Source organism: Elephantulus edwardii, unplaced genomic scaffold, assembly GCF_000299155.1.
Source record: "Elephantulus edwardii isolate Elephantulus edwardi_28Jun2011 unplaced genomic scaffold, EleEdw1.0 scaffold00095, whole genome shotgun sequence".
In the NCBI taxonomy this organism is placed as follows: Eukaryota; Metazoa; Chordata; class Mammalia; order Macroscelidea; family Macroscelididae; genus Elephantulus; species Elephantulus edwardii.
Genome location: NW_006399845.1, coordinates 10,801,073 through 10,809,254, shown reverse-complemented (window position 1 = coordinate 10,809,254; position 8,182 = coordinate 10,801,073). Strand labels below are relative to the sequence as shown.

Here is an 8,182-nt window from a genome sequence, read left to right as displayed (position 1 = left end):
ATGGAATTTGCTCCAGGACTTAAGAACAATAAATGACATAGTTGAGCCTCTACATCTTGTGATTCCTAACCTTTATACTATAATAGACAAAGTGCTAGTCAATAGGCCTTTTATTGTAAGAACTACCTTCCCTCTGTAACTTGATTTGTGCCACTATTAGAGCCTCTACTTAGAATATTACTGCTTTTTAATTTTTTAAGAATTTTATTTTTTAAGAATTGGCTGAAGCACTGAACACATATGATTGAAGACTAGATGAGTTATAGGATAACATCAAGGATATCATCCAGGAAGAAATCAAAAGGTCATTACAAAGACAGGTGAGGAAAAGAAAGACCAAAATGGATGCTAGAAGAGACTCAAAATTTCACTCGAATATCAAGGAGCAAAAACAAAGGGAAGAATTGCCAAAGTAAAAGATATGAACAAAAGAGTTTAAAGGGCAGCACAAGAAGACGAAGCAATGTATTATGAAAGAATGTGCAAAGAGTTGGAAAATAAAAAGACAAGAACTCTAATGGCATTTTTTAAGTCTAAAGAACTGAAAAACAAAGTCAGGTGTCCAGTGCAATACTGAAGGATGCCAAGGTCAAAATAATGAATGATCTAGGAAGCATGAAAAGAAGACAGAAGGAATACACTGAGTCATGGTACCAAAAAAGAATTAGTTGATACAAAACCATTTCAGAAAGAAGTGTATGATCAAGAAACAATGATGATTAAGGAAGAAATTCAAACTGCATTTCAAATTGCAAAAACTATGGCCCCACAAACTAACAGGATACCAGATGACATAGTTCAACAAACAGAGGGAGCCCCAGACGTGTTCACCAAACTATGCCAGAAAATTCAGAGAATGGCTACTTAGTAGCTCTCTCTCTTCTCTACCAAAGAGAGAGATCCATAATTGTTCCCATTCCCCAAAATGGTGATCCAATCCTTAGTATCACATAAAAGTAAAATCTCTTTGTAGATCTTTAAAAACAGCTAGAACATAACACTGACAGAGAACTACAAGAAATTCAGGCTGGATGTTCAAGAAGCCATGCATCAAAGGTATCACTGCTAATGTCACATGAATCTTAACTGAGAGCAGACACCACCAGAAGGATTTCTAATTGTGTTTTATTGAACATGCAAAGGCATTTGACTGGGTGGAGCATAACAAACTATGGCTGACATTTAGAAAAATAGTAATTCCAGAAAACTTCATTGTGCTTATGTGAAATCTGTACAGATTAAGAATCTGTGGTACAAAAAGAGCAAAAGAACACTGCTGTTGTTATGTGTCGTCAAGTAGCCTGAAACTCATAGCGACCCTATGTACAACAGCCCAAACCTGCTCTGTCCTATGCAAATCTTACTGTCTCTGATACACCTACCCTCATTACTTTCCCAATGCAATCTGTCTTAATTTCCTGGCTGCTGGTACCAAGAGTGTTGATTGTAGAGCCAAGCAAACTGAAGCTGTCAACAATCTCAGTCTCTTCACCATCTATCATGATGCTGCCAATCGTCCCAGTGGTGAGAATCTTTGTTTTCTTGATGGTGAGCTTCAATCCATATAGAAGGCTGCAGTCCGTCACCTACTGCAGCAACGGCTTCAGGTCCTCCTCAGTCTCAGCAAGCAGGATTGTGTCATCTGCTAAGTCGGATTATTGATGAGTCTACCTCCAATCCTGATACCACACTTCTCCTCATACAGCCCAGCCTCCTGGATAATCTGTTTCACATATAGACTGAAAAGATATGGAGACAGGACACATCCCTGGCATACACCCTTTCCAATTCTGAACCATGCAGTGTTTCCTTGCTCTGTTCTAAGGACTGCCTCCTGGTCCAAGTATAGGTTTCACATAAGAACAATCAAGTGTTCTGGGATTCCCGTTCTTCTCAGTTACCCATAGTTTATTATGATCCACATAGTCAAATGTCTTTGCATAGTCAATGAAACACAGATAAGACATTCCTCTGGTATTCTCTGCTTTCAGCCAAGATCCATCCAACATTAACTATAATATCCCTAGTACCTCAGCCTCTCCTAAATCCAGCCTGCACTTCAGGAAGTTCTCTGTTGATGTGCTGTTCCAGTCAGTCGTTTTTTAGTAATCTTCAGCAAAATCTTGCTTTTATGTGATATGAATGATACTGTTCGTTAATATCCTCACTCTGTCAGGTCACCTTTCTATGGAATGGGAACAAGATGGTTTAAAATTAATAAAGGTGTGTATCAGGGCTGTATCCTTTTTCCATCCCTATACAATCTGTATGCAGAACAAATAATTCGAGAAACAAAAAAGAATCTGGCATCAGTATTGGAGGAAGGCCTATTACAATCTGTGCTATGTAGGTAACACACTCTTGCTTGCTGAAAGTGAGGAGGACCTAAACTACTTGGCCCAGAAGATCAAAGACTCCACCTTTCAATATGAGTTACATCTCGACTTCAATAAAACAAAAATCCTCACCACCAGGCAAATAGGTGGAAAAAAAATAGAAACTGTTGATTATTTTACTTGAATCCATAGTCAACACCCTTGTCACTAGCAGCCAGGAAATCAGATGTATTACACTGGGAAAGACTGTTATCGGGACCTCTTCAAAGTGCTGAAGAGCAAAGATGTCTGTCTGAAGATCAAGGTGCACCTGATTCAGGCTTTCCAACCACTTGCTATGCAGATGAAAGCTGGACAATGAATAAGAGTGACAGAAGGAGAATCTATGTCTTCAAGTTGTGATGCTGGAGAAGAGTGCTAAATTAACTCCTAGAACTGCTAAAAAAGAACAAATACGTCTTAGAAAAGGTACAGCCAGGATGCTCCTTGGAAACAAGGATAGTGAACCTTTGTATGACATACTTTGGACATGTAGCCAAGGAAGGGTCAGTTCTTAGAAAATTACATCATGCATGGAAAGGTAGAGTCAGCAAAACAGGGAAAGATTCCTCACTGAGAGAGACTGTGACAGTGACTGCAGCAATGGGATCAAGTGTGTCAGAAATGATAGGGATTGCACAGGATAAGCCAATGTTCAGATGCCCTGTTCACAGGGTCACTATGTGTCATGGCTGACTCAATGGCAAGTAACAACAAAATATGCTTATCAAAGCCTACAGAACTGTGTAAGCAAACAAGGGTAAATTTTACTCTAAGTATGTCCCCCAAAAAAGACAATAATCAGTAAATTAGTCCATTCCTAACAATTTGAGGAAGAACAAGTAAAACACAAAATAAGGGGCATAAGCTCAGGTGGCCTAGAGGCAAGAAGCTGCAATGCAATCCCAAAGATACACACTTCGAGTCCACCAGCTGTTCTGCAAAAGGATGGGCAATCTCTTCCCGTGCAATTAAGTGCCTCTGAAAACCCACTGGAGGGTCAACTATGGGTTGGTTCCAACTCAACAGCACACAACACAAGAATAGTTACAAAACTCCTGATGTTGTTGCTGCTGTTATTATTTAAAGTCAAGTCAACTGTGACTCATAGCATCCCTACAAACAATAGATCCGAACAGGGTCCTATCTTGTGCCATCGTCACCATCTTCAACACACAGGTCCTCCTGTTGGAGGCCTTGTTCTCTTATGGTGTTTTTCTCTAAACTGATATCACTGTTCTTTAGTACTCTGGAGAGATCCCTCTCAGTTTTCCCAGTGCAACTCTTCTTTGGACTTAATTGCTGGTGATGAAAGTTCAACTGTGGATCCAATTAGTGACAATTTCAATCTTTTCTCCATCTATCCTGATGTTGTCTACTGATCTAGTAGTAAAGATTTTTTGTTTTCTGGATGTTGAGATGCAACCTATATTGAAGTCTTTTATCTTCTGTAACAAGCTCAAGTCCTCCTCATTTTCAGCAATAAGGTTGTATAATATGCTTAAGGCAGGTTGTTGATGAGTCTTCTTCCAATTCTGATGCCACATTCTTATTCATTGGATTGAGCTTCTCAAATGATTTGCTCAGTATATAGATGGAATAGTTAAGGAGAAATGATATATAGCCCCAATGCATACATTTCCTGATTTTTAAACCATACAATGTTCCTTGGCTCTGTTCACACAAAACCTTCTTGGTTTAGGCATAAGTTTCGCATGAGCACAATTAAGTGTTCTGGGATTCTCATGCTTCTCATTGTCAACCATCTTGTTGTGATTCACACAATCAAATACCTTTGCATTATCAATTAAACACAGAGACCTCCTTTTTTTGAACCTTTTTTTAATTGGTAGACATATATATATATCATTACTGTATATTCATATAAATTGCTTTATTTGTGTACATAGTGGGGGATGTGTTTCTCGCTTTCCTTACCTGACATTATGTTTCATACAATCATTCTCATACATTGTGTTTTATAAAATTAATCACCAATGGACTTTGCCCACAATTACCCTGTCTTTTCAGGTCCCCACTGGATCTTTCCCATTTCCTTTACCCTCTTCCCTCCATCCACCTAACTGTGCAACATTGTGATGCCCCTCCCCATTCTCACCTCTTTGCTCCCACCTCTTCCCCTCCTTGGACTCCCATACCTGTTTTACTAGTTATCTTTCTATTTTCATAATTACACCTTATATAATCTATTTTTATATCACACTTATACTTGAACAGTACATTGACAGAGAACTACCAGAAATACAGGCTGGGTTAAGAAGAGGTCATGACATTAGGGACATTATTGCCAGTGTCAGATGGATCTTGGCAGAAAGCAGAGAGTACCAGAAGAATGTCTGTGTTTCATTGACAATGCAAAGGCCTCTGACTGTGTGGATCACAATAAATTGTGGCTAACCTTGAGGAAAATGGGAATCTTGGCGTACTTGATCGTGCTTATACGAAACCCATACTTGGAACAAGCAGCAGTCCTCAGAACAGAGCAAGGAAACACTGCATGGTTCAAAATCAGGAAAGAAGTGCATCAGGGATGCATCCTGTCCCCATACTTTTTCAATCTGTATGCAGAACAGATCATTCGGGGAATAGGGCTTTATGAGGAGGAGTGTGGCATCAGGATTGGAGGAAGACTCAATAACAACCTATGGAACGCAGATGATACAACCTTGCTTATTGAAACTGAGGACCTGAACCACTTGCTGCAAAATGTCAAGGACTATAGTCTGCAATATAGATTGAAGCTCAACATCAAGAAGACAAAGATTCTTACCACTGGACCAACTGGCAGCAGCATATTAGATGGAGAAGTGATTGAGACTGTTAACAATTACAGCTTGCTCGGATCCACAATCAACACTCTTTAACACCAGCAATCATGAAATCAAAAGACGAATTGCATTGGGACAATCTGCTGTCATGGACCTCTCCAGAGTGCTGAAGAGCAACGATATTAGTCTAGATACAAAACTGTGCCTAATCCAGGCCACGGTCTTCTCAATTACTTGTTATGCTTCAGAGAGTTGCACAATGACTAAGGATGACAGAAGAAGAACAGATGCTTTCAAGTTGTGGTTCTGGAGAAGAAACCTGAACATACCATGGACTGCCAAGAAAACAAATAGGTCTGTCTGGGAGAGGGTGAAACTTAAGTCTTTCCTTGGAGGCTAGAATTTTGAAGCTCCACCTCACTTACTTTGGGCATGTGGCCAGGAGAGATCGTTCCTTGGAGAGGATATCATGCTCAGAAGGGTGGACAGAAAGCGCAGGAGAGGGAGACCCCAGATGAGATGGACTGATACAGTAACTAGAGGAGATGGAGGTAGGTGCGTCGGAGTTAGTGAGACTGGCTCAGGACAGGGAAGGGTTCAGAGCTGCTATACGTAAGGTCACTATACATTGCAGGCAACTCAATGGCACATAAACACAGTAACATATTATGACAAGTCTGGAAGCAAGAGTGGCATCCCTTTCCTACATAACATGGCCCTGGAAACTCTAAGAATTTTGATAAATGTCGACAGTTGTAGAAGGGCTTCAAGCCTTTTGTTCATAGGGTTGCTATGAGCCGTGCTCAACTCAAAGGCAATCAACAACAACATTTTTATAATAATGGTCTTATGCTGTTATTTGTCCTTACAAGAATAAATTAGTTCACTCAGCATAATGCTCTCCAATCTCTCCCAAGTTATTTAATATTTTTCTAAACAGTTGTTTCTGAGTGCTGCATAGTATTCCATTGTGTGAATGTACCACAACTTCTCAATACATTACACTGTGATTGGACATCTGGGCTGTTTCCATGTGCCTGTGATGGTGAATAACGCCACTATGAACACTCATGTACATAACTCTCCATTTGTGTCTCAAATCTAATTTTTCTCGGGGTATATTCCTGGCAGTGGAATAGTTGGGTGATATGGTGTTTCTATGCTCAGCTTTTTGAGAACATGCGAAACAACCTTCCAGAGTGGTCGTACCATTCCACAATCCCATCAACAGTGTGTGAGAGTTCCTATCTTTCAACATCCTCTCCAAAATTACTTGCTGTCCTGTTAAACTCTGTCACTGCTCCTGGGGTGAGATGGTACCTCATTTTGATTTGCATCTCTCTTATTGCCAATGATTTTGAACATTTCCTCATGTGTACATATATCCTTTGTTATTCTTTGCATTCTGCCAAGATCCATATGACATCAGCAATGATATCTCTGGTGTCAAACGCCTCTTCTAAATCTTCTTCAATTACTGCCAATTCTCTATTGATGTAAGTTTTAGCCATTTTTTTTATAATCTTCAGCAATATTTTGTTTGCATGTGATAGTAATGATATTGTTCAATAATTTTCACTTTCTATTAGATCATCTTTTTGGGGAATGAGAATAAGTATGGATCTCTTCTAGTCAGTTAGCCAGGTAACTGTCTTCCACATTTTTTGGCACAGTCTGGTGAGTATGTCTAGGGTTACATTGGTTTGCTAGAATATGTCAACTGGTATTTTATAAATTCCTAGGGCTTCCCCCCCCCCCCAATTCCACATGAAGAGCAAGTACAGAAAATTTCAAGATAGAGTGATGTTTTAGAATTGTGAATAAAATAGCAACTTATAGGATAACTACAAAGAAAAATACTAAACCTCCTCATCAAAACTGAGCTCTGGTGGTACAGTCCTTAGAAAGTTACACTGTTAACTCAAAGGTCACACTTCTCTGGCAGTTGGAATTTACCAGCAGCTCAGAGAGAGAAACATGGGTTATCTCTTCCATTTGATTTATAGCCTAAGAATGACATTGTAGGGTTAGCTATGAGTAAGTTCCAACTTGGCAATAATGAGTTTATGAACTATTATTAAAATGAAAAGTCGGAAATCTATAAAGATTTAGAAAATATTTATGTCAAATTAAAAAAAGATTTAGAAAACACTAAAGTAACAGCAAAGATGGAAATGTTACCTAATGTCATAAACAAAGTTAATTCAACATAGAAAGCAACTAAAGAAAAGTGCAGCAAAATGAGAGCAAGGAAACCATATCCATCAAAAATTTCATTTAATATGAATAGAATAAATGTCCCAGTAAAACGAAAATGAGTTATTGTTGGCAGTGGTATTATGCTATTATCTGAACGTTGCCCTATCCTGAGCCAATCTCACTGTCTCTGATACACCTACACACTGTTACCCCAGTTACTGTGTCAATATATATCATCGAGGGTCTTTCACTCGTGCTTTGTGCCTCTACCCTTCCAAGCACAATGTCCTTCTCCAAGGACTGGTCCCTCCTGGCAAAATACCCAAAGTTATGTCAGACAGAGCTTCAAAATCCTTGCCTCCAAGGAGCAATTTGGTTTCATCCTCTCCAGGACATACTTGTTTGTTCTCTTGGCAGTTCTTTGTAGGTTCAAGACTCTTCTCAAATACATCAATTCTTCTGTCATCTCTAATTACTGTCCAGGTCTCTGATGCACAGTAAGTATTTGCAGAGACCATGAACTGGATCAGGTTCATCTTGGTCTCTAGACTGGTATCTTTGCTCTTCAGCACTCTGGAGAGGTCCCTGACAAAAGATTTTCCTAATGCTTTGATTTCCTGGCTACTAGTGTTAAGAGTGTTGGTAGTGGAATAGAGCAAACTGAAATTCTGAACATTCTCAAATCTCATCTCCATTTATCATGGTGCTCTCAACTGGTCCAGTGTTGAGTATCTTTATTTTCTTGATGTTGAGCTTCAATTCATATTGGAGATCGCAGTCCTTTACATTCTGCAGCAAATGCTTCAGGATTCTCCTCAG

At 39.4% G+C, this 8,182-nt stretch overlaps 1 protein-coding gene across 1 annotated transcript in view; it reads right to left on the bottom strand.

Annotated features, from left to right (window-relative positions):
* Nucleotides 1-8,182, bottom strand: part of PFDN1 (prefoldin subunit 1) — a 105,085-nt gene that overhangs the window by 73,528 nt on the left and 23,375 nt on the right. The window lies entirely within an intron of this gene.